Source organism: Varroa jacobsoni, unplaced genomic scaffold (assembly GCF_002532875.2).
Source record: "Varroa jacobsoni isolate VJ856 unplaced genomic scaffold, vjacob_1.0 scaffold_3, whole genome shotgun sequence".
Taxonomy (NCBI): domain Eukaryota; kingdom Metazoa; phylum Arthropoda; class Arachnida; order Mesostigmata; family Varroidae; genus Varroa; species Varroa jacobsoni.
Window position 1 is genome coordinate 138,401 of NW_019212905.1, and position 27,997 is coordinate 166,397.

Sequence of the window (27,997 nt, forward strand, 5' to 3'; positions counted from 1 at the left end):
CTGCTTCCCTCGCATCCACAGGCCCATATTTCTGGCCTGGTTGCAGGCTTCTCGAGATCGTTTAGGCGATTCCTTATAAATTTTAACAGCTTTATGACTGCGAGGTTAATGCATTCCTGCTGCGAGTACTGCGTGGACTGGAAGCCTATCTGTATTTAAAAATGTCGTCAAAAGAGACAAGCTATATCGTCAATCAACGATATCCGTTAAACAAGAGTTAAACCGAGCACTGCGGGATTAAGTTTCTAGCTCACTCCAATTTTACCTGAAAATTAAATATTATCATCATCTATTCAAGTACATGTGCATATATACATAAGTTGAATAACAGATAATATCATATATAACGCGATGGTCGATATGAAAGTGTAAATATAAGAGAATGAATCCTAGCTTTGTAATCGAAGTTAACGTAGCAACGTAATGGCCAACGTAATACCGACCGCAAAGCTTATTATGCTGCGCACACCGGCATGCACCTCCTGGTGGACAGCAATCCACTATCGAGCCCAAATAGTAATGACACCAGTGTACAGTGTACCAAATCACCTTTATTATTTTCTTTTAAAAATAATCCGCCATCGCTCAAATCAGGAGAAACATGGGGCCGATTTGCACCTCTCCATACAAACATTGCTTGTAGGTCACCATTTCTCCTCTTCTAGCCTCTTTTGCAAACCTTCTACGAAGAGCGGCGTTCAACAAAGCTGGTCTGACTATTTTTAATAGCAACATTTAGTCGAAAAAGATACTTTAGGAACACGTTAACGAAACGGTTTTGGTTCATTGTTAAATATCTCTAGATTATTTCCAAAAGGAGCCAGTATTATTTCAGTGAAGGCCTATGGTACTTGTTAGTTATCATAGCTTCTCAAAATATTTAGAACAATACCCCAACAGAGTTATATCCAAAGAAGTAAACGAATTGGCATATTATAATTATTAATTCCCAAGCTGCAAATTGCCCAGTTGGTGCAAGTTTACCACGACGTTGAGAGTTCAGCTCGAGTTTTGGATCTATCTACATAAGTGCGAAGTGTAGCTATGGTTTGTTGGAGATGCAGGTAGTTTCTGGTAAACATTAGAAGGCTATCTACACAAAGCAATACATCAAACGGAGTAAGCTAGTTCTTCATGACACCATGCAGGACACTAAAGAATATGGAGCAACAGGCTAGATTGTCGTCCTGAGCAAATTCGGTGGTTTGATTGAAGTTCTGCTGTATCATCAACGCTGTGACGTGATTTCCTGGACGCTTGTCTCTTACCAATCTTATAAAGCCGAATGAGATTCACTCTGACCGAATTTAAAAAGGATGCCAGCTTTTTGTGCTGAATCAGACGTAGCTCTGGGCTACAAAACATAGCGAAAAGTGTTTATTCTCCCGGCCGAGAGCGGATCGAGTGTATCCCTCAATTTCTGTATTTATATACTAAACAAAACGTGCATTGAGTATGCCATACCTATCTGACTGTCTATAATGTTTTTCAGTTGCCATGAACCCACCGTTGTAATATCAATTAAAAGTAACCGAGTTAAATAAATATGAATTAGTATTCTATATCCTGTTATTCCATTAGTATGATTGATTTATACTTACCTTGTAATACACGGGAGGCTAATAAAACTAACATTAAACGTTTGCGCGTAAAACTCGAGTGGAATTTAAGCAAAAAAAAACGAGAAGAAATAAAGACGAACTAAATAAAACCAGGACGCAATGCAAGCCTTCCTGAGAAGTCGTTACAGTGATCCTGGAGACCCAACCACAGAAAGCCTTTGTCTGGAGGGACTTCTCAACGATCGAGCTATTTCGATACCAATTCATAATAGGAGAACCTGTGGAAGTAATTGAACCACCGTAAATTGTAAGATGAGTTTACCGAAAAAAATGTTTCTAGTACTCTGAGTATTACTACCATATGAAGTTTTAAACCGCCATCGAATGTTGCTTTTTGCTTTACCAGGGAAAACGCGCTGGAAATATGATTTTGCTAACCTAATTACTTGTATTCGATAACCTGCTTTTTTTCTGGATAGCTAACATATCTAATAGTTGCAAAACGGTGAGTGATAAGACAATTAGTTCTATAAGAAGCCTATCTGTCTTTTTGAGGGCGAACTACGGTACCTAATGGGCTTCAGTGTCCATGTATCTGGACGTACCAAAGAAAATTAGCACTCTCAACTTAAGCATGATTTTTCATCAGCTTACTAAAAATGTTTCTTCTCGTTCAAAGCCCCAGCTAGAGTGGGCATATGTGGGAACAGTTAATCGTGTTTCTTGGCTTTTAATGGATCATCAACAATACACTTATATAACTAGAATACTAGATATGAACTTTATTATTTTTATACCAATTGATACGGGCTTGGACAGGTGCGTAGCCCTTGTCGACCACCGAAATCGTCGTGCAGTATAATATTGTTATATAGACAACTGCGTCTGCTCTCGATGTGTATTAATTTAAAATGCGCGGGTCATGGCTTACGTGAGGGCGAGGGAGGCCCTTTCTTTCAAGTTGAATTATCACACGGTCCTTTAAAGGCCCCTAGGGGGCGGTGAAATTTGCTTTCCAGGGCGGCTTTGTTACTCGTTCTTCTACCACCATCAACGTAACGTTGAATAGGTCACCCACAGCTAGGCAGTCAACAAAAGGCACTAGAGAGTAGTGACACTAGGATCGGTGGTGGTATGTCTAATTGTAAAGAATACATCATAGACCACTCTCGTGGCCACGATGCACGTTGCCGTGTTTTCAGATGAAAAACCTTCAAATTAAAAGTAGTTGTGTATAATCATGTATGAACCGTTCTGGAAAAATAGTGTAGGTAAGGGATAAAAATTAGTTTTCTGAGAATTAGATATCTGCAGCACTTATGCGCCTGGCAGAGATCAAAAAGAAATAAAACGCCATAATAATCAATCAAGCTGGAATATTTGGTATATTGGTTGAAGGGTCTTTTTTCGTAAACTTAGAACGAAGTTAGAGTAAAAAATAGAAAGTCGATGAAGTTGTTGTTGTTCGATTTGTGTAGCCTACGGCGAATGAATTGACATGAGATAAAAGTCAAATACCATTAGAAAAGCTGAATGATGTATGTAGACAATGTTTGCCGTAGAATATCTGCATTTAATAATAGAATAAAAGGTAAAAGTGTCGGAAGATAACAATGTATATCTGTGGAAAATAGTGATTGGTTGGTTTAGATTGAAGTATTTAAATTATTGTCATTTTATTGTATATGTAACGCGTATATATGTACGGGGAAGTTTGTCTCAGTGAAATGTTGACGTAAATATTTCCTATTAAAACTTCCTTACTAGACTTATTACTCGTGCCACTGCTGTTCGTTTTTTTAGGTTCATTACAGAAGGCCATTTTTTTCAAAAGGTTTTTCGGAGCAAATTTTCTTTACTAAGTTACCGCTATTGATACTATTTGAAATATTGATACTATGCCACCTAGTTTAGCCTAGAAAAATCTGTTGCATCGGATGGAAGTAAATTTTGCCGCTAGCTGCACCTACTTGTGGAACATTATTCCACGATCCAGTGTATATATAATGCATACAATTGACATGTCATTATTCAGTGTTAGTGTGCTTTGGCGTAATGTTGCGTGATTAAAAGATAGTTCCACTCGATCTGTGTTGATAAATAGCTGTAAATGTATCGAAGGGTCTGTTAATGGAGTGATACAATTCCGACTACGCTACCTGTGTTCAGGGGCTGTGATTTCGACTTTACGGGAAATGAGTTCAACTTTGTGCGAACTTTACGGAGTCGGAAATGAGAAGGGTGCGCTGGCCATTCTATTCATATGTTTCTATATTCATACCTATAAATCTATAAATCCTAAAATTAATCTCGATTCTGGTTATATCGGTACATTTCGTTGCTGTCATCTTTTAGTAACTGATTATACGGTAGTTAGGAGGATGCGTAGGTTTATCTAATGAATAAAATTTCAAGTTTCACATCCAGTGCTGTTGTTAATCATTGCATTCGGACGAATAGCCCCTTTCAGCATGAAACGAATCGTGTCTACGCTTGGCCCTGATTGAAGTTCGAGGACCAACCAGCCTGCTCGTAGCTTTACGTCCCAAGGCATTATTACGGCATCAGTATATGTCTGATCTTCAAACCACTAGGCGTTACTTTGGACTGCACGGTGACGGAACGTAGCGCTCAAATGCATCGACTCAGAATGATGCGATTAAAACTTGAAAAAGATTGTTTTTTGAAGGAATCTAAAAATTAGAAACGAAGTTGTCAAGCGGCTCATTTCGTTCATAAACATGGCCGTTCGTTCAGCCACATAAGTGAGTTATTTGTACGTAAAAGCGTGGGTAGCATACTGATTGTATATCAAGCGGTAGTTAACGAAAGGTGTAGACTCTTATATTATTATTTTCGTCGTACATAATTCTCAAAACATTAGAATTATACTTTTCAACGAATGAGGAATATTATGTACATGGTAGGAATGTAACTGCCGTGTGTAAGCACGGTTTAAATAATTTATTAATTATGTAATTTATCTTTTCAAAATTGCCAAGAGCAGTTGTTTTCCAAGGTATGTATTGACGTAATGGGACAAATAGGAGCCTGATTCGATCCTAGATTATTCGTAAAAGATGGCAGACAGTTTTTTAAAACCTTGTTCTCATCCTGCATTTAGCAGTAGAAGTCGAAATCATGTTTAAGTATAGATATAAAATCTGGTACGACTAATAAGGTATTGGGTTAAAATATACACCAAACTGGGGGGAAATCTCAGATGGCTTTGGGGTGGGTAACAAAAAGAAAGGGTCACACTAGCGAGCGTTGGAGTTCAATCCGCACCTGAAACTTTTAAGTTTTTTTAAATATTTAACTGCTCAACTTCAGCTAAGTTGTCAAATGTGTTTGACCAGCATGCGTATCGTTGAACCATCTACTCATAATGTATTGGAAGCCATTCCACACGTACTATCGACGATAGCGAGGGACAATAATGCTGAACTTAGTGCTGGAAGGTTTGTCTCTTCCGGTTGTATTTTTTGTAAACCTTAAATTTTTACATTTTTCTTGGAAATTACAACGATAGTTAGGTGCTGCTGCGCCGAAAGAATGAGTCCGGCTTAGGACCTTTAATCACGAGTTCCAAATCTAATCGTAGCCTGAGACTCAGTAAGGGACTATTCCAGCTTAAAGATCCTCATCTTCTGATCATTTGGCATCTCCTATCGTATCATTATGCTATTATTCGATATTGCAAATTCAAAGTTATTGGGAGGCGCTCACTGTTTTTCGATTATCTGAAAATAAATAGTTATATATAAATAATAAGTTTAGTTATTTAGATAGCTTACCCGGTCTTTGTACTAGTGGACAGCTCGCACGAAAATAAACGCGAACTAGAAATCATTCTTGATCAAAATTCAAAAGTTGATATCTTGAGAATTAGGGATTTGCAATAGTAATAAGGTGATATACAACACACGTCAGCAACCCCCTAAAAAGCAAGCAAGCAATCAATCAATCAATCAGTAAAAAGTAACAGGTCTGAGTGTTTGAATTGGCGGCATTAGTCGGGTAAATGAAAACAGAAATTGTTATATTGGTAAAATATTAGTTTCCATTGTGAACAAGGGCTTCACCAGTGCTGTAAAAAAGATAATGAGGCAGATACTTGCTCCCCTTAATGCAGGCACCTTGATGACAGCATAATCGTATCAAAAAGGTAAAGCCAATCATTAAACTCAAATGTATATTTCTGTTCTTTAACTTTTGAGCAAGCTATTTGTTTAAAGGTAGAACATTAGGCAAGTGATCCCTTATGTACACCTAACGTATGTAGTAGTGAACGGCACCAAACATCCTGTACTACATCTGCTTGTTTTTACCCATGGACACCCAAAAGGCTCATAATTTAGTCGCCTTGGAACGATGTAACAGGTGACCCTATCCTTGTATCAATTATTCTGTGCTCTAATGTAATAAAGCCATCAGTGTATTTCCATTAACATAATTAACCCTACTTACCATTTCCAGCTACCTCGCTATTTCAGCCCTAGGGGGATTGACCTTATGCTTATGAAATTCACTATATATAATATAGAGAACGAGATAAGAAGACAGAAGGGAAACATAGATAGATATCTTTAGAAATGTTCAACAGTTTCGTCGACAAAACGCTTTATTTGGCTTGAGAGAAAATAAGAAAAACGGCAATTTTTTGCCGTAGAGTTTAATAGTAGGTAGTTTTAGTGACGGGACAAATAGGAGTTTCGTTAAATTGGAGTAAATAGGATTTTTTTTTATGTTTAGTGTTTTTATAAACGCTTCATCTTCTTTATAGTGTTTGTTCGTCGAATTAGGTCTACACATGAAGAATCATATCAATTATTAAAGCCATTTTCGAGATAGTTGCAATGGGTTCCAATGCAAAGGATTGCATGTTTCGAAGTTGGATAGATTTTCAAAAACTTTGCGTATTGCTGTTTATGCCGACCTCATTATTAATTAAAAGAATAAAAACAACGTGTTCTTTACAGGCCGATCAACGAAAAATAATTCGGCGGCATGTTTTCGCTACCTTATATTTTTTGATAAACAGAGGTATAAGCATCGTTGGGCCGTTTGTTTTGCTAGCGTAATTTCGAACAAGTCCTTTCGCCTTATGTATCTACTTTTTTACTTACAATTAGTACTACGGAAATGCCGTGTTGTGTGTCTTCGATGAGCTCGGTGTGCAATTCTAAATGTAGAGGATATGCTTTTGCGTTAACTAACGCGACAACAGATGATCGATTTTTTTTTTACTCTTATTCATATAGAGCATTGGTATCTAGACCAGACCCACTGACACTTTTTACTCAAGTTAATACTTGGATAAAGAATACTGCTTGGTTGGTACTCAAGTCGAGCGTTACTAGTGACCAGTCAATTATTTGAGATCATTTTAAAGGTTGTTTTATCCAATCTTTGTAGCAGTGCAAAAAAAATATATATTTTTTGCTCTTATATTTAAAACTTTGTCCCATCATCATAAATTAGATGTAGGAATAGTACGCGGTGCGAAATCCTTTGGAAATTTACTGACATAGCTGCGTTGTTTTTACGACATTTTCAATCACAGCATGACATAATTGTAGCTGGATCTTAGTGATAAAGCGTCTAATCTCCTTCGAGTCTTGCTTGGTTGTGGAATTGTTGACATAATTTTTTGACTTGAAAATGAAACAAGAAAGACATCGTCTAAAGACATCGTGCCCTATAATCAAGACTACCAATTTTAATTGTCCAAATGGAAGATTACACAATTAGGGAATGTATTTTGTAATATTTCTCTTGATTCATATGACCCATACTACCCATTTGATGCATGAAAATTGAATTATAGTGTCCCGCTTACCTCTTACTGTTAGTTTAGTTCGCGCAGTGTTTCGGAAGATGGACTTATGTGTTAAGCCTAGATGCCGCAGTAAACAGTGACATGGTTTTTGAAACAAGATGAATTTTCGTCACGCTAAGTCCCACAATTTTTTGGTTACGGGCCCATCAATAAGGAAATAGGCTTTATTTTTGAAAATAATTTTTTTGAAAACCCACTATTAACCAATGGATGAATTCTATTCGCTGTGTGTGGTCCATCGGCTCAGACTGTTGAACAAGCTGGGCTCTTGAGGGGTAGAAAGATGCAACTCTTCATAAAGATATATTCACTTAAGAAGCAAAACTGTATCAAAATGTATGTTTCCGGACTCGTAAACACGGTTCGGCGCACAGCCTTCATACACTTCGTTGATCGAGTTGGATAAATACGTGTCGACGATTTGGCATCAGTGACCGACCCAGTCCTCTCGAAATGTTCGATTATTTTCTTTCTCGCGGTCGATGCACTTGGAAAACTTTGATCAACAATTAGAGGCAATCTGCCAAACCTAGCAGTCAAGCCTTCACTACCTTCTAAATAATCTTAACCAATATCAATTCGTTTTATGCGTTGAACAGCAATCTGTTAATATGAATAGTAATAATTTTACCGGGCCTAACATGTAGCGACCTCTATGTTTCGAGTTTGACGTCGGGTGTCGCTGTTAGGCATTCCATCAGAGGGCTATGAGCTATCAGCATGAAACGAAGTCTGTCTACGTCCGGGTTTGAACCTAGACCACAACGTATTCCTAAGATTAGCAGGCAACTACGAACATGTAACGGCCACAATGCCTTCACCATAAAACAGAGCAGTCAAAATGGCGCCGAATTAAAAAAGACCTTGCAAAAAAAAAAAAAAAAAAAAAAAGTTAAAAAAGCAACAACGCATCTCACCAAGTGGCAAAAGTTAACAACTACAACACAGAGGAACAATCATAACGATATATACTACTATTTTTTAGCATAATTAATTTAGTAGCTAGTCGTTATTTATTATGATAAAGAAATTCGTACAGTGTACTTACCATATCACAAAAGCCTCCAGCCCTATTTGGCGTATATCATATATGTGAGATAAATATAAAATAACATGTGACTTCCTGCGATATAGTTCTAACATACAAAACATTTTAAACATCTACTTTGTTTGTGAAAGTTTGTTTTTCTTAGCGTATACTTGATATTATTCAACTACGTTTCAACTCCGGAGAACCTATTTTTGCTAGTAGAGAGACAAGCGTACAATATAAAATGTGCAACGACTAAATAGACATAAGAAATAATAGTATTTCAGTAATAGGGCCAAAGTGGATTCAGTGAGATGTTAAATGTGCAACGCACGGTACGACTCAATGAGCAATGGCAGCTCAGCAGAAATTTATGCATACAGGCGATTCCAGCGAATAGTGATATCGTCACGTGTCGCTAAAAATTTCGCGCAAATTTACTACGCAAACAAAGTGATTATCTTCAGCAAGTGAACTAAGAAGTACAAAGCCAGCTAAAAAGCCGACAAATAAAAGCAATTGATTGGTAATAAACGATGAAAACTTGCAAAGAGCGCGTCAATTGGAGACGAATGAATAGAGAACTGGGTTCAAATGCTGACATAAGATGTATGTGTTGGTACAATATGCCATGAGGTAGCACCATAAAAGTAAATTAGAGAACCTGCCGCATGCAACAATAAAGATAAATATGCAAAGACGTTGCATTTAAAAGATCTGTCGTGGCACCGCACGAGGATTTGATAAACCAAGACAACGTACACCCCATTATGGTCAATGAAACTAAAATTCGCAAAAGCTATAGCAGAATCTATGCTGAGCTGCTAGAACAAATTTTATAATCTGATAACGATTAAATATTAAAAAATAATACTAATATTTCATATCATTGTGGGGGTACTGTCGGAAAATTTGGTCTTAGAGCTCTTTCGTGCGACAAAACCCATAGCTAACGATAGATATAACGTAACTGAAATTATATCTTTCAAAGCTATAAAATCCAACAAGCGAATCCGACAAATTTTGAAACTGAACAATTTTTCGACTACGCGTCGTTAGCAGACGAAATTTGACTAATATTTTCGTCTTTTAAAAACTCGCTAGTAAAACGGACTAAAATTTACTTTAAAAGAAATGGGCTGAAAAACGTGTTTTAGTATCGAGAATTAACGCTCGATGGTTAAGTTTTTGTTGTTCAAAGGCGACAACGCTACGGAAATTGGCCACTGGTATTAGTGCTGGCATTAGGGGAAGGGGCTTTGTGTACGTAAATGGTACAAAAGTCTCAAGGACTAAGATTAGAATGTCAAAAATTAGCGAGGAAGTGACCAGATTTAGGCACCCGAAGGGCATAAACGCATTGCCGGCATAATCAATGAGGCCTTTCACGAAAGCAAGGTTTGGGGTCTAAACGCTCTGTCAGCCAAAACCGGTGCGCCAGAACTAACATGTCACCTAATCGAATGAGGTCTCGTCCCCGGTTAATTGACTCCAAACCAATTGAAAATGCATGTGGTGTGTTCGCGGGCCTTTAATGAACAAAAAAAACCGCCTAGAACATACGGTCGTTGTAGACGAGGCATGACTCAATCTCTACCGTCAGCCGGAGAGGAACCAGGCGAGAGAATATGTCGCCCTAGGGAGAGATCGAGTTCAATTATAGTGTCGAGTAGATTCGGACGTAAGGTGATAGTAGCATTTGCAATGGATGATCAGAGGCACGTGCTACTGTAAAATACTCATTGAAAACAAAACAATGAATGCAGCCTGCTATCTCGAGTCCCTCAAGAGACTCATGGGTTGTTGGCACGCGAATTGAAGGCACGCAGTCTAGTCAGTTGATGACAATGCCAGACCTCATCGCCACGCCTCAATTACTTTTAAGTTGAGCATACAATTATCCAACGGTGATTTCAACCCGCTGATTCTCCTGATCTACGTGCACCTGATAACGGGGCCTTCGTTGCTCTAAAAGGGGCAACTGTTAGGCAAGCATGTTTCACTATAGATTTACTTCGAGAAGCCATATATAGAGGGATTGCATACCGGAACGCGAATGAAAGTGCTGCCAGAACGGTGGGATAAGTAAAGCAAACATGTAGACGGGAGAACTTCGAATAAATATTAAAAAATCGTCACTCTAGTCCCACTAGCCCAAAAGTTCTCTGAATTTGCTTGTGACAGCCTAATACGTCTTCCATACATATGGACCTTAATTGCGTTTGGTTTCCCACACGTCTTCTCCGTAAGAATGGGGCTCTAGAAGCTCTCCAGCAACTTTTAAAACTAAAGCATCGTTACAATAACAGATATATGGCTTTTCTATGAAAAAGTAGCTTCAGCTGAACTAAACTGCAATGGGTCGTTGAAAGTCTAGGAAAACAGAATATCGTGTAGTAGAGGGTTTAGTATACTTGTACGAAATTGAATACTGTGTTTTGAGATCTTTTTTTTTTGGCTGCTTTTAGCATCACACTCCCACACAGTGATATAGCTCGTATCGGTCTACTTCTTACCTACAAGTAGAGCTAGTGACCTCATGAACCGCATGCTGACAGCAGCCGGAGAACTAAACACAATAATATAATAATGCGAAAATGCTAGAGTTACTTCGGGCGATTTAAACCTGTCGCGTATCGACTGGATCACGCTTAGCATGAGTAAGTGCGGAAAAATTCACGCAAACAATGGTCCTCAGTTTCTCAGGTATAGTTTAATATACATAGATAGAGTTTATTAAAGCTCTTCGATAACTCAGCGTTGGAGGTCAAGGTGATTCTCAGCCCAACCTCATTGCTCTCTGGCCTTACACATGATAAGCAAAACTATTCTCGAAAAACCCAAAAGGGAAACGATGTTGAGAAATGTTTCTTAACTACTGCGAGGATACGCACAGAAAATGTATGAAAAGTCGACGAACACGTCTAGAGGAACGTGCGGTTATGGGCTATTTAATACATATCTTAACCGTGCTCATATCTGAAAAGGAGTGATCACAGAAAGAAAAAAAAACCGATCTGAAGACAACTAGTAACTACAGAACGTGGCATTCTACGAAGCAGTGACTTCATCCTTATATTCGTAACAGTGACTCAAGATGCATGAAGATTTATTAGACGCTCAGGTGGACGCGAAGTATCACTTTCTTCTTATTTACACATCCATCGAACGACGAATGGCCGTAGCGTAACCTCCACTGCGTTCCGAGTACCCTCTGCTTTCTATTGCCCATGATGTGGATGTCAGCGCAGTAAGGATACTCGAACGTCTGAAGAAACTGCAGTCGAAAACTAATGCGTCCATTCCGACTCAGACTTCCGTCAAATATATTTAAAAGGCTTAGAATCCTAGTTTGTATCCCCCTCCTTCGAGTTTTCAGGCGACTTATCGAGAGAGAAATGCTAGATAAATTTCGAAGCGCCATAGTGTAACCGATACGAACGATGAGATTGACAAAGGGACACTATCGCTACCTGCGGTAGCATGCAAACTAGAAAGCACCATTTATGCAGCCGTATACACAAACGCTAATGAGCAAGGATCGATCTCTCGTGCTCAGCTGGCCGAGATAAAGGACCGATCAGTAGTTATTGGGAAAATTTCTACGAATGGGCAAAATTCACCAATATGTCGCAGTAATTCAACATGTTGTATTTTGACTTCAGATCGGCGTTCGAAGAAATATGCATTCCATACTCCCCGCATATATTACCCTCGTACAAATACTTACTGCTGCACATGATCTAAGCAAAAGTCGACAAAGGCAAAGCGGTTTACTATTGCTTTGAAAAAGGAAAGAAGAGCTAAGAAAGCTTTTAAGGCGGATTAATAGGTTAGATTTGAAATTATCGGTTGAAAAATGCGCCATTCTACATTTTGGACACGGACATTTCAATCCTGTGTACTCTATTGGCAGAGACTTAAAAGTTGCCGTACTAGCTATTCCAAAAAACACACGTGAACGATCTAGCTGTTTGAGCAACATGCTGTTTTAACGGGATCTTATGCTAGCTTGTTTCAAAAGACCCAATTTTGTATATCACGCTTCATTGTTCAAAGCCTGACAAAGTTGCAAATGCGTATGCAAAATGCGCTGGCCTAAAAAAAGAGAGCATCGATTCTCGATAAATCTAACATCATTTATAAATAGACTTTCAAACGTATCGGCAAACGGTTTTCAAGCGTACAAGCAGACGAGACAACGTAAACGACTTATTTTTGTAGATGGTCCCCCGTGCGCTGCGCAAGCAATCATAAAGCAATAGATAGCTTCTTTGTTGTTGCCATTACGTATACCTACACCATGATGACAGAAGCTTTGAAAGGAAGAAAATATGTATAAACATTCGTTAATTATAGTCGCAGTTAGGTAGACAAACAAGTGTTCATTGATGTACACTCAATTGATTGCACATGAGTCGAGCGTTTTAGGAGTGCAAAACGATTAGATAACCGATCTTCCACTAGGTTTCTGCAATATTTAGGTTACGAGGATGTGACGACAATTGCACTACATTGTCGCCTTTGCACAACTTCTAAAAAGGCATACCTTGGAGGAATTTAAGCGAGAACTTAGGTACTAGGACCTAGCCTTTTAAGTACCTAATGAATTGTTTGTGTCTTGGAGTTGGCTGAAGGCCAGTTGCCTGATGCAATACTAACGAAGTTCGTGGTGCAAAAATGGAAATATTTTACGTTATTAGCTCTTACTAATACAGTGCATATCTAAGAACATTTAACTGATTATTTGAAGTCTCTTATTTTCCGACAATTTGAAACAGAGCAATTAGTCAATGTATGAATCATAATAGACCCGTACATTATTTGCTACGGTTGGCAAAAAATTTACTTGGACCTTTTAGAGCTAATCTTTGAAAGAGTTCTCAACCTTTAAAAACGCTTGAGACATTCTTGCCCGAATGGGAATAGTATTTTTGGAAAATTTCAGTTCTTTTCCCGTTTTTATTCATACTTTTACTGTGGGTATGACCTTTCTTGGGATTTGTTGACATTGTTAGGATTTGTAGCTGTTAATAACGAAGAGGAGCTGTCTGAGTATTTCATTTAAGTCAGCTTTTATCTGGCGACATTCCAGCCTTCTGAATGAAAGGTTCTGAGCATGATATGAACGTCCTGCAGCTACAGGAGCACCGTCACATTTCTCCAGCTATAGCACCCACAAAAAGGAAAAGTATTTGTACGTGGATGCTTCCTGCTACTAGTAAAGAATAACTATTAGCCAAAGTAACTGACAAGCAGCAATCCTATTTTATAGGCATGTTTTTGGGCATTCCTGATTGCATTCTAGGTTGTTTCAAATTGACGTCGACAGTACCCGTGCGCCCGAATTATGCTCAAGTCCTTCTTCGTCTTTACTATACGGTTTTGTTTATTATACAACACATAACGACTTGCAAAAACTGAATGGCATGTATATTTCCAAGCGAAATAAAGGTCTCTGCTTTTTTCCCTCGAGGTCAGCAAGAACGGAGCTGTCATAAGTACGAGACTCAATTAGACGGGTTATTATAGTTTATGACCCTTGAAAATGAGCGCGTTAGGCTAATGTTTTTTCTCGTTTTCTTGTGAAAAGGAATAGTCCGCTTGCAAAGTACGTAGCTAATTTGGCTCTCATAGCTTCGACAGTCCTCTTATTCCGTCCACCATTGTCCTAACATAGGCGCTCCGGTGGTTATCCATATAATTAGACATTTTTTTTTCAGTTCATCCGTAAAATTCTCGGAGCACATTTCTTCTCTTCTTTTTACGACCGAAAACGACTAGTTATAGTCGTAAAAGGTATGACGCGATTCATAACTACGCAGAATGCTTTGTAAACTGTTTCAGATTAGAGTTTGCGTTATAGCGTGGTAGCTAGAGTTAAACATATATTATACCGTTGTTAACTGTGATCAAAGGTGTCTTGCTCACATTGTTCGCCTAAATTAAGTCCTCTAAAAGGTCTGTTTGCGACCTTTACAACTGATTTTTATATTAACTCTAACTATTGTGGTGTCACTTAGCTAGCACGCATAGAAACGATTGAAATTTGTATTTTAGGTAAAAACATTAGAATAATAAAGCTATTCCAGCTAGGTGTTGTATTGTAATTGGTATTATTACAAATCTGAGCACCAAATTGGATTTAATCTGTATATGCATTGCTTGGATCTAGCACGGATTCTTCTGAAGGTGGAAGAAAACATTCAAGCTTCAGCGATATTTTGCGATTTGTTATTTGATTAGTCAATATGTTAAGGGTGAAACAAGTTCGCCTGATATCCACCTATCTCCTCAAATGCCCTCAGCAGTAGACAATAACTCGTACTAGTTGGAGCAAATGTACCTGTTTTTCTTATTAACAGGAGAATATGAAAGATTTTGCCGATGCGCCTGCTGTATCCTAGAGTTCAAAACCTTGATTATGTGAGATATGTCGGACTTATAGGTCGGACACTTCCGGAGCTGATCCTCTTTTTCATGATTGTTCCGCACTTTCTTGCGTGCTGCTGAGCTTGTTGAAATGTGTGATTAAACTGGTCAACATAACGTCTGGTAAATATAATGTCGGGCTCGTAATGGGTCATAAGCCGCATGGGGCAAAAGTGCACAAAGGTTTTTCAGACAATTCTAAAGGGAGGGGCGGAGGAAGGGGATAAGGATGCGCCACGGAATGCTATATCAAGCAAGGAGATTATATGATAGTGTAATTATGGATCTTTGAGGCAGTGACCACTGATTTTTCAGCTAAAGACTTAGTCGTTCAAACAACCACATCTATAGTAAATGCATATTGCAATTTGGAAAGCGTTTTCAAGGTATTTTACTGACGGGGTAAACTGTACCCCCAGATATTATTTACCTGGCCCGAAAGCGTGACAGTTTTATTCGAATACAAAACCTTGTTGACGAAATTTAGAAGGACTCATTCTGTCATGATCGAGTTTAAATGCATAAAGTTTGAAAGGCACATGAAAATTACCAAACCACTTCTATTGACGGCAAGCTAGACTAATAATTATCATCGTTTTGTTAAAGGTAATTCGTAGTATATAATTTTAAAATGACATCGTAAATACTAAGCAAAGATCTTCTGTGCAGCTTTAATAACGGACCGCATAAAACGCGTCAGTACATCCAAGGGTACTATGAAGAGTGCATTTGCTTCCGGAAGTCGATCACCCTCTAAACTTCCAAACGATCATTTCTCTAAATTGTCACAAAACTTATCTTGAAACATACTGCTACTGCGTATTCATCAAACTTCAAGTTAGTCCGTATCTCAAAGCTCAATAATTTGTATGCAGACGCTTGTCATAAAATTGAACAGAGGCGTTCCATCTAGGCACAGTTGACAGTGTGCATTTAGACCCGTTGTTTTAAAGATCATCTCTGCTTATCATTTTACGAGGGCAACTTATGTCCTTGTTATATCTAATGCCAGCTATGCAATAATAGTGCTATCGGACGCCATCTTAGGCAATACATCTCTTTTCTTTCTGTGCATCAGGGTGACCGAGTTGTCATGGTAACATTTTTGATCCGATTTTTTCGTCTTTTTTTAGATAGTAGCAAGTGTACGTACCGAGCAAACAGAAACTACGTTTGTAAAAACGCTATTATCGTTTTAAAATTGTTTTCTGGTAAATACGAGCAGCTGGATATTTTAGTAACTAGCTTCTCTCTGAATCGCCTCTCCTAATTAGCAGAAAACTTCAACACTGCTGTCTCCAACATCCGGAGTATCGTCCATTTCTTAAAACCTTTTTTATTTAGCAGCCCATTAAAGTTTGCTTTCTAAATACACATGCTATGTATGCTCGTTATAGAGCTTGAGTAAGTGACTCCTTGAACTGCGGATACGGGTGCTGTCTCTTAACTGCGTCCGCTTAGAAAGTTGTTGCTATCTGACAAAACAAAAGAAAGACTGATCCTCAGTGTTTAAATGAGTATCAGATTTCTAAATAAGCTTGAGAGTGAGGGCCTAAAATTAACAGGATAATATGATTGTCTCTGTTATCATCTCAGAGCTAAGACACTTGAGGATATCTGAAGTTTCTGTTGAATCTCAGTCAAGCTAGAGATTTTCTTCTTTATAAATGTACTTTAGGCTACCCCAATACCCTCCGAAATCGCGGAGAGATGGTTGATATGGATTGATCAAGCTAGTGGATGAGTGAGTTGTTGTTCCGTCAACAATTGCAATGTATTGGTTAATGGGACGAAATTTAAAACCAAATAACTGCGAAAGCCGATATTGCTTTACGCTATGAGTTCAGAGTTCTGAAAAATTGTCGAATTGCAGAAGAAGTTAACCTCTTAAAAACATCTCGATCTTTTTCTTGGTCTATTTAGTTAGTTTTATGTTGTTACGGAACTGCAAACTTTGGAATCTCTATAAGCCTAGCTTATTCCACAAATATTTTCAACGATGCCAGACGTTATCCACTCGTGTGTCGGCAGTTTGTCCTTGTTGTAAAACAGTATCGATTTTGTCCGTGTCCAATTTGCGCCGTGATCCAATGTTATGATGCTGTAAGCAAAAATCTATCGTGTTATTACGCCGCTCGATAGAAACTTGTTAATCTCAAACGCCAAAAAAGCGGTAACAATAGTCAGGTGTGTTCCGGGCAGTACAAACGCTATCACGTATTTGTATTTAACTAATTTTTGTCTCCTTATTATATAAATGAAAATATCGCGACTAAATAATGTATTCCATTTAATTATGGCTACAAGCAGCCAAGCTTAAACATTCACTCATCCGTTTCCGCGTCACGTATAAGCGCTACACTCTGTTAAACATGGTCATCCTATATTTTGCGATAGTAAAACATTTAACGTAGTTCAAGTTAACCGGGTGCAAACTCAAGTTCAAGTACGTAAACGTAACGTCAGACCGGTAAACAGCCACATGACAATTGTGTCAACTTGGTGAATCACTAGAATTGCCTGTGGATAGCGTATTGACACCGAAGTATTGCATGCACCTGTTTTACCACGTTACTTTGCTACATTAATAATAGTATATAGAGGTGAGTGAATCAAAATGTCTTGCTCTCTCTGTCTCTCTCTCTCTCTCTCTCTGATGTTGCAGTAGACGTGCAACAGGTGCGTACCAAACCGTTGTTACTAGAGGCATTGAATTTGTCGAGAGGAGGAAAGTTTTGATCAGAGAAATTAAGTCTCACTGAAGAAAAGGCATAACAGCTTTTGTTTGTTTTTTAATTTAATGCATAACAGATTGTTGGCTTCGTTGTTTAATCAATTTCAATGACATGCAATAAACTATTTATTATTTCGATTGAATTAGAACGTTTCAAAGATTTAGAAACAAAATTGTATGCTAAGTGACGTAAAATACTGTAGCTTCTTCATAAAGTACATGCATCTCTCTATTCTAGAACCTATCTCGTTTGTGAGCAGCACTTGGATACTGGATTTTCCTGGCCTCTGCACTTATAAGAACGGACAGAACATGAAATTTGGGACCTATCAACACGACAGGCCCAGTTTTCCCCCATCCAATGCTTTGTAATTTCCATAATTCGTCATTTAATTTATGGTGTATGGGAGGCGGCAGAAGTAGGCTTAGAGTTTTTGATAACGTAGCGTTACTGGCCGAATGAGTAGGTTTACAGAAACAAAAGTCTACTCAGTTAGCTCTTGCGTATATGCGCGGTTTTTATATAGAAGAATATTACCAGAATGTACCTATTATTCTATAATTATCCCAGTCGTAACTTATGAAAGATGGCAACCCTTCACTCGCATTCCGCCAAACATAGCTACGTTTGAACACTTAACAAATGTACTTAAAGCCTATAGAGTTATTGAGTATACAGTTAATTTTAAACTTAGCAGAAAAGTTTTCCCAGATTCACGACATATCACACCTTAATCAGTTGCGCAACATAATCGCTTAGATCATCGTGGAAGATGCTTATTTGCATTGATAAAATGAATAAATGTACAGTCAATTTAGAGTCAAGCTGTTTATTTATATCAAACGAAACAGCAGAAGTCAGCCGTACCTAATGAAGTTGTCGAGTTCGAAATGTTAGGCGCGCCTATCCTATATAGCCTATAGATTGCATCTACTTTGACTACTAAGCTACGTTTGACAAGATCGAATCGTATAGGCATGCCATATTGACCCGGCAATACATCGAAGGGACTCAACAATGTTTAGGAGCCACTTGCGTTCATTTCTTAACGATGTAAAAGAATCGACATCGTGACTTCATAATTTTAGAGTGTAAAATTGAACCCTGACCAATGTTATGCAAATAAAAAATCTCAGTTTACATACCTATCCACCATCCCTGGTGCATATGAAAGCCGCTATTTTTAGCGTCGTCTTTCTCTTTTCTACAGTTAAATTAATTTTTGTTGAGCAAAGGCAACGGGCATTGTGATGCGTTCTCTCGCTCCATGACAAAGAACGAACATAGCTGCCTAAGGAAATGGTGCCTGCTTGAAAGCAGCTCAGATTGAATATAAATAACGTCGTGATGTATCCGAAGTTCGTGATTTTTAAGCTAGCAAGCCTGCTTTGTAATTGACGTCTAACTATAAACTACGTTTAGGATCCAGCAAGAACTACGCGAAGTGAAACACCATGAAATAGGGACTAGAAAATGGGCTTAATGTTTATACAAGCGATAACGGAAGGCATCTTTTTAAATTAATGTTATAAGCGTTCTTTTTTTTTGCTGCAAATGAGTAATGGAACATCACACGATTCTTGATCTTCTCTCATCTATTATACAAAGACATCTGGTTCAATATCCCTGTACACATGCGTCTGCTAGGAAATTGCTGCAAGCGGACAAAGAAAGAAAGTATGTAATTTCTAATGCGTTAATAAGCATCGCGCAGCAATAACGTCAAATAATAGAAAAACACTTGATGGTACGATTACTCAGAAAGCATAATCGAAAATTCTCATTGACATCAATTGGAGAAGTAACGTATTTAGGCTGCGCCGTAAACGCGTACGTCAGCCTTAGCAGCATGAGCTGTCGGGAACTTCTGTAAAAGGCAGCCAAAGGAATAGTTACAGACGTCCTGAATGAAGGTTAAAAAGGACCCGAACAGGCAAGAACAGAGAAAACGATAAAGCGAGTGCTGCAGTGCGTAGGAAAGAAAGAAGATGAAGATAGCAAACTCAGCTAGCGGTAAGGGAACGGCCTCGGATGCGTAAGGAACAAAGCACTATTGCCGCTTGCAGCAGTCCGATCTTGCTCGTGCAGACGTAGAACTTCGACGACAAGGAGGAAGAGAAGGCTGTGTTTACTGCTTACGAAGGAGAAGGAAAAAAGCGGAATGTTCATACCCCTCTGAATCGATTTGTGTCACGAAGACGCGATGCAGCCGATAAATATCGACAAACACTTTCGAATATTGCGCTGTGATTGTGCGTGATTCGGAGAAGTAATATATGCGAGCACAATAAGAATCATGATATTAATCAATACAAGCGGCTTGATCAGCTATCATACCCGAGGGAACATGGTATGCGAACCCCGAGAATACTATTACGTGCACAGTGTACAGCGGCACACCAATCCCAGAGGGATGGATGGCAAGCCAGATTACTTCAAAAGGTTTTTAGCTAGCTATGAAACATTTTTTAGGATGTCATAGTATAGCGTGATCCTGTGCGCTTAACCTAATTTACCGTCTTATTATAGGTAAGGTGAATAAAGAGAGCTGCGTATGCAGAAATTGGCCACCAGGTGTGCCCGTCAAATGCATAGAATAATGTTTAAATAGATGGCTCCTAAATAAATCCTAAACACTTGTTGACATACGTCGAACAAAAAAAAAAGAAAAATATCGATGGTTTTTTGTCCTAACATACTCAAATGTATGATGTCGTGGATTCTTCATGACAAATGTTTAATAGTTTAAAACGTAAGAAATATATATGCTATAGCTCTTTCTAAAGCTTCCACTCATAGAGGCTACACTAATCCGTTGTAAAATCGAAATGAAAGAGAAAGTTCACGCATTGATTACAAATGTTATTCTTATTTAAAAACGGTCCCGGAAGATTTTATTGTTATATATATGCAGAAGAACAAAAAAATTTTGGTGTGAGTGGGGTCCTAGCTAACACGCAACCTAAACGAAAGTAATGAATGGCAGGTCTTTGACAGAAATACTGACAAACATCATATAGAAGGATACGAGTACTATCAATACACGTTATTAAGAACGCTAGATTTTCCGGCATAAGGCATGGCCTTGCGATGGCCGATGCCTGTAGTGCACATTGCTTATCCGTTCGTCAGTATCAGCGAAAAGGTGACAAGTCGCATACGGCCAACGGCGGAACGGGCCAAATATTCTACCGTTTTCTTGCGTCCAGCTCAGACACTTGTAGAAACAAGCAACACGCTGATAATACGCTCGCACACACCCATCACATAGTCATGCAAACGGAAACGCGTACAAAGACAGAAATGGTCAGCTCATTAGTGTTTCCATTTGTACTGACTCCAATGACGTGTCTAACAACAGCAGTCTGAGCTTCCAGCCTGCAATCTCTGCCTTTAGATTTTTACCGACGAACGTTCGCCTGTTGCCGGTCCCTGAGCTTTACCTCTTAGAACGGAAACGTACGTTTTCCATTCAGCATCGCTATTATACGTTAACAAAAAGCTATCCGTCCTTCGGTGGTTCAGAAGAGTCATAAGACGACACTTTAATGGGTGTTCGAGCGCAAATACATTGTGTACAAAACGGAGAGACAGACAGACCTATCCAATTGTGTCGTTAGCGTTTTTGAAGGCAGTCAACAACCACATCAGATGATGGGGTCCCCATTTTACCGTGTGTACATGCTACTTGTTAACAACTATTGTCACTATTAGCGTAAAATTACGAGAATGGCATTATTAGTTTCCTCGTTTAAACTTGAACCGCCCGGTTAGACACGAATACATTTACCTTCCAATGACTGCGACGTAGAACATCCTGCGGACGTATTTTTTATATTATGTTGTAATGTGTAGTCTTTGTTTCAGCTTCACAGCCGACCAGGAAATGTGTTAGAATACGTAAAGAATAGTCGTCGGAAATCTCTTGATGTCTTAAGCAGAAAGGCGGCTAACTTTTAAGATGCAGATGAATACTTAGTCGGTAAGTTTTTATTAGAATGGCATCTTTCCCATGCCGGAAACATAGACCAGAATCTTTGTCTCATTTATGTAGCAAATCTGCTTTTGTGTACTAATTTCCATCTGTCTTCTTGCGTTTTAACTGGCGCTATCCAACTTTTTCAGCGCATTTACGGACTCGGGATGTAACGCAACGTTCCTCCAACACCAATTTCTTAAAGTACAAGCCGATCACTGCCCTTTATATCTGTTCAGATCTGTGCAATACCAGAAACAAAATGTACTGCCTCAGTTATATTGATTGGCGTAGCTCCTTGAGTGAAGGTTATCGCCGCCGTAACCATGCTCATCTATTTAATTAAATTACACCATTATCTTAGTATAATGGTGTAATATAATAATTTTATGGTTCTTGTATTTATTATATAGGCACATTAGTGAGAGATACGTAGTTTTTGCCTTCCGCTCTCGGCCTTCTGTGCACTTGTGAAGATGCAGTAGAGCGCCTAGAACATTATCGCCTTAATATTACAAGCTGCATAACCGCGGTTTACGGCATACGGCACGAAGCTATCAATATTTGAAATACTATATGTACATATATAGCGGTTCCCTGAGTGGTCAGGCAGGCATGTATGCCATGCGGGGCTTAGTCCCTGAGGAACTTTAGAGAGACAATAGCGCTCACTCTAAGACATGCGATAGTGAGTTGGCAAGCATGCAGTATACTTTTAAGATGAGCATACCCAACAAGTTGGTTTGTGGACTAGGGCCCGTCGCTATATTGCGTGAGATCGACAAACACAAGCTTATAGTACCTTATTCTTCTGAAATAATTCCTTTATAAGGGCGTGGTAGATCTTTCGGGCCAGCTCAGATGGACAAGTAATCTGCAACAATGTATTGCCTTTAGGTTCAGCAAGAATATAAACATTATTTCATACGAGTTTATCTAATTCCGTGATAGACATACTTGATGAGACGGTGTTTGTCAGCTGATGCCTAAATTTCGAGTCAGTTGAACAATAGCCTCTATGGTATCGTACTATAATTTGCTCAATAATACCTCTACAAACGACATTGAGCTGATCATAAAGTACGATCTGTTGTTCAGTTACTTCAGCTACGCGGCTTCCGTGTTGATTATGCCGAGTGCTAAACAGTACTAGGCCTGAAACGGTCTTTGCAGATGCCTACATACCATAGATTGGTGCTATACAAAACCCTATAGGTTTATCATTAAATTGGCGTTGTTCGAGCTGGAATTGGGCTTGGAACAGCGGTCTGCATAGAATTTCTCGTTTACCAATTTGTATTTATTTACCAGTAGCTATGTATAGCGATGGGTGCACACCCGAAAATAGGGTACTGCGAAATAACAGATCGAGAATACCGTTCCCTGATCGATTATAAATGTTACACTTATGAAACTGCTGATACGGCCATCAGCTTTAAATAGAAAATGGTTTTGCCCTGCGTGCTCAGGTATGCATTGTCTACGAATGTTAAATAATGCATCGAATCAATTATAAATTAAAATATCTATAACATTCTGAGAAGAGAGAAAAATAAGGATATGTTTATTGTTAAAGAGATCTTCCGGATGTTACGTTCAGTATTGCATAAATTAGGTATTAATTGAAACGTTCGTCTTCTTTCTGCGTGACACGTGGCGAGCTTAAATCCGCTGTCCAATTTAGTTAAACTCACGTAAGCCTAAATTTGGTAGACAAACATGGTACCACTATACCATTACGGGGACAGAATACCATCGTAGTTTGTCAAAGGATGACTTTACAATAAGGTTTAGGTTAGGATTTCAACTGCATGCATTTTATAGTGCAGTGGTTTTCTTTCCTTTAACCTCTCACGAGGGAAGCACAAGCACTTGCTGAATTTTGACCTATTTATCTGGCTCTACTTACTTTCGCTTTTAGTTAATCCTCGCTTTCAGCATAGATTATAGATCCAACAGGGTTGGTCCTATGCGTAATTTCCCGTAATAGAAATGCCCGCACTGAAACCTGTAAATCGTAGGCATGCGATTAGTACGACCGTCGTTATTTAACGAACACTTCGGATCATCTAGCTAGTTGAATATGTATGCCTTAATGCTCTGTTTGCCCTAACATGGATACCTGTAGTTCAATACGGCAAGGAAAATCTCTCCATTAGTTAGCGTAGAACAATATGTATGTATCTATAAGTACATTAATAATATTTTTATATAATAATAATAATAACCAACTTTTTTCTCAGGAACGATCATTAAATGTTGTCTATACTTTTTGATCTTGTTCAAGGTTCCGGTAAACTTTTTTGCCCTATGCAAGACATATATTGTTTTTTTCACTCTCACGACATATGATGTACGGACTAGTAGCCTATACATCGGAATATGTCCTGAAACTAGCGGAAGGCCCACCCGGAATTTTGCGAAAATTGAGCTGTGCAGAGCAGAATGTATATTAAATTGTTTAGTACTAATTAATTACTTCGGGGTTACTTCTGCAACCTTTACTTGCACTTTACGTAAAAAGTACCAAAAGCTACTACACAAAACACTAAGTAACATTTATGGCGTATAGTTGAATGTAATATTGAAACTTTACGTGAATACGGCGATAATCTTATCAAGTTATGTAGAAAAACGTACTACCTCAATGGCATTTTGTCAGTATTAACAATTACATAAACAAACGAAAATGCTTTGTCAACATTTCCTTGGAAGAATTCGAGAAATGCTTGAAAAGGCTGAAATATAAAAACTTAAACCGCTTGATTGTTGAACCCTTGTGGGGTAGAACAAAGTACTTAGCAGTTACTCATAAGACACTGATTAGGATTTTCTTTACAACATTTTGGTGATGGACTCACCTGTATTTTCACTTGCAATAGTACAAAAAACACCATTAAAATCGTCCTTTATGAAACACCAGCTGTTTTAAGTGACACTAACTGTACTTATGAGATACTTAAACAGTTGAAAGGTTCGCGTATCCATCAAAACATTAAACTTACTAAGATATAGCATTTGATTTCGTAGTCATAATGGATAGAACAGGTGGTCATTGGTTTTACCGAAGCGTTGCTGGCCTGTCTAAACATAAATACTAGTCTAACGCGTTTGTTAACCTGAACCAGGAGGCCCTTCTAACTCTTCCTTATATTATAGTGAAGATGAAATTTTATCACGGTACTGCACCACTTTGTTTAGCCCTCAAACAGCCACGAAAGAAAACTAAGATTGCTACGTGCATGAGAATCGATGAAGGAATTTTTCAAGATGGTTATATTTGTGCGTTGCGCTCTTAGGGATATTATTGTATTCAGTAATGAACGTAGAAACGAGGTTTGCGCACCTCGCTTCCGTAGCGAGGTCTGACTTAGATAGATAGATAGATAGACGTAACAACATTACAAACGATGTGATTATAATTGCATTGTGTCAGCAGGATGGTTCCATTAGCCAGCGGTATAACCTTTTTCGTCTAGGGTTCTCGCTTTTGTACCTATGGGAAGCGAGAAGCTGTAGGATAGTGAATCAGTGTATAGCGGCAGCCTGAAAGCTAACTGAGGTATTATGCAAAGTAGATACAACACCGCATAACTGACCTCAGCGCTTCCTTCTAGGAGGTGAAGCACTTTCTGGCTTGCCTAAGGCACGCTTTACCTTGTCCCACGTAGTAAATCGGAATCCCGTATGCAACGCGTGTTCCTCGCTTTACGAATTGGGTAGCTCCAAACCAAGTACTATGTGATTGCTTTCTGTCCTATGAAACACCGCACAGTAACACATAAAAATACGAATTACACTTCTAAGGCCACAACGAAAAATGCAAGGCAATGCGTATTTTCCGCTTGTTGTATCTTCAAGCACTAAATACACTAAATTTCTAGGTTACTAGGACCCACAGACATTTTAACTCTCTGGTTTACAGCACTATTCTTGTATGTAAGAAACGTGTAATACAAATGTGTTCATACTACTCTATATTAAATTTAAATGACTCGCTAAATCTGCGAAGCCCGTTCTGCTTTGTCTTATGAGCATAACACTTAGTGCCGAAGGTGTGTTCGTAGCTAAAACAAGCACGGTGGTTTAACTTTACTACAAAGGTATTTTGGGCTTCGGTCAAGGGCAAGGCAATATCAGCACCCAGTCTTGGCATAATGGGCATGCCAGAAAAGGAACCGTTTCTCCGTTCAGGCAGACGTTCGCTTAAACGTTTCCTGTTGCCGTGATTGGCTAAATGAAATGTTGAGATTTATTAGCTCGATAGAAGTTCTATTGCGGGTCACATCTTTTCGTAAGCCTTTCTTTAACTGATGCGTAGATAAACCTAGATTTTAAACGCCTGATCAAATTTCAACAGTTAAAGTCTTCACTGGCAGTCGAAAACTCAGCAATAAGAAGTAAGAGACGTGAACTCAACAATGCAAGAGGTAAACCTTAAACAGTTGGGATTCCGTCTCATAGATGAAGGGAACGACTGCTTCTGATATGTCTACTCGAACAGCGCAGCTAGAGGCTTGTCCAGTCAGTCGAATTGCTTTGAGTAACGACTCGAAGCAACGGCGTTGTGCGACACTATATCTCGCTAAGCTACGTGAATCACTATGACGAACAAAGAAGCCATCACGAAGCAGGAGGACCTAGCCCAGAGGGAATTTACAGTTGGAGAAATTGTACACGCCTTGGAAAACATTGCCTTAGTACGCCTACATAGGTTGAACGTTTTCATATTAGTTCCCCTGGCGAGGATCCACAAAGCTACCACCTCAATGCAAAGATTTTGTTGTCTCGTTAATTCCTAAAGATAACGGAAAACCTAATTATCATCCTAATACGAGATTGCATCTGCCTGTATAATCTGCCGCGCTGTTCGTTGAAAATTTTAGGCACAATGTCAGACAAATAGCGACCGGTCTGTTTACAGAGAGCATAAAAAGAAAAATTCGCCTAACTTGATGCGATTTGATGGCGCCGCGAAAGACAATAACTTGTACGAAGAACTTGACCTGAATGATAAAAATGAGAAAAAAGAACCATATTTCCACAAATTCAATACGTAATACACTTGTAGTAAATATGGAAAAAGTACCATGTGTGCCACTGCTACTTGGTATCTAGTAAGGCTAGTAAGGAGCCTTATTTAAGCAAATACAGTTTCCTTAATGTTTTCTACGCATATAAGCTTCTCTATACATGTATGACATAAAGTGGCCCTGTTAACCTGCTCATGCTTATGACGTTTTAAGGAAAAAATGAGCTAAAAACAAGCTTTCTTGTAACGCACACACCTTTACGGATCTGTGATTACTCTGTTATTTCGTCACAAATATTAGACGTCCGTAATGAAACGAAGCATATGTATTATGTGCTATTTACGTTATATCAGTAATTCTACTAACAATAGTAATATTAATAACGAACACGCATCTCGCAATATATTATCATCTACTTACCCGTATCGTGTATAAGCATGATTGATTTCCTTCCTGCGCATTGTCCAGCAGTAAATTCCCTCCTCTCCTTAACCTATATATTTTCCCATTGTTTAGAACATGTGAAAATTCCATTTGCAGACTTCTTTTGTTTTTTTTTTTGTACATTCTCAGATCAACCTTCTGTTGTGGTTCTGGTCTGTTAGAGCTAAATTAGATATGAGTTAGATTACAGAAAAGTGTGACTCGGTACAAGGGTCTTCGGTGATCCTTGCCAATAACCATACAATATCACATACGCTCCATAATATTTTCTTAGCAAAGAGAAAGAAAACGAGGCTTTATCCATCAACAGCCGGGCTCTACATATGACAGGCTTTCGGGACCATCTGTTTGGTATTGCTTCAGGCGTCATCGAAAGGACACTGATTATTGTTATGGCTTATTGTGGCACTCACTAGGAGGCCTATAAAGCGACAACATAATTTCCACCGTCTCGGTGAGCAAGTACGCGAGCCAGCAAAGAAAAACTGAGGAACAGCTGCCCTGCTTGATCGGCGACAATTTTGTTCGAGTGTACTAGAAACATACGATTCTATAATATATGCCCCGGCTTTATAATATTGTAGGCTATAAAAGTGGGTTGTTAGTAACAAAGATTATTTTTACAGCTCAGAGGCTAATGCGCTATATAGATTACACTACTCCAGTATTTGCCGAAACTCTAAACCTCGTCTTCTTGGACAATAGATTTAATATTACTTCAACTTGAAAATAATAATTTGGTGATAGGACCCGTGTCCTGATTTTGTCGCGCTCCAGTGTGCTACGTACCAAACCGTAGCTGATGACGTTTCTTGATTAAGCTATTGATGCGAAGTTCCTGATTCTATTCTGTATGATGTATTTTATTAGTTCTGACGTTTCACGAGATTCGGTCGTACTTTCAACGTTGGCGTCTCGGAGACCTCGGAATACCTGCGCTATT

General features: G+C 38.8%; 1 long non-coding RNA gene across 8 annotated transcripts; it reads right to left on the reverse strand.

Annotated features, from left to right (window-relative positions):
• Positions 1-101: 101 nt before the first annotated feature.
• Positions 102-27,997, reverse strand: LOC111265739 (uncharacterized). 8 transcript variants are annotated; one of them, XR_015310148.1, is made up of 5 exons: positions 25,674-25,956; positions 25,235-25,334; positions 23,487-23,585; positions 5,360-5,502; positions 102-265 (listed from the first exon to the last, which is right to left on the reverse strand). It is a non-coding gene; the product is annotated as an uncharacterized LOC111265739 (long non-coding RNA). The 8 variants fall into 8 exon arrangements; XR_015310189.1 differs by lacking the exons at positions 102-265; positions 5,360-5,502; positions 25,674-25,956 and adding exons at positions 13,377-16,967; positions 27,031-27,103; positions 27,844-27,997; XR_015316120.1 differs by lacking the exons at positions 102-265; positions 5,360-5,502 and adding exons at positions 13,377-16,967; positions 22,380-22,451 and having other exon boundaries at positions 25,674-25,953.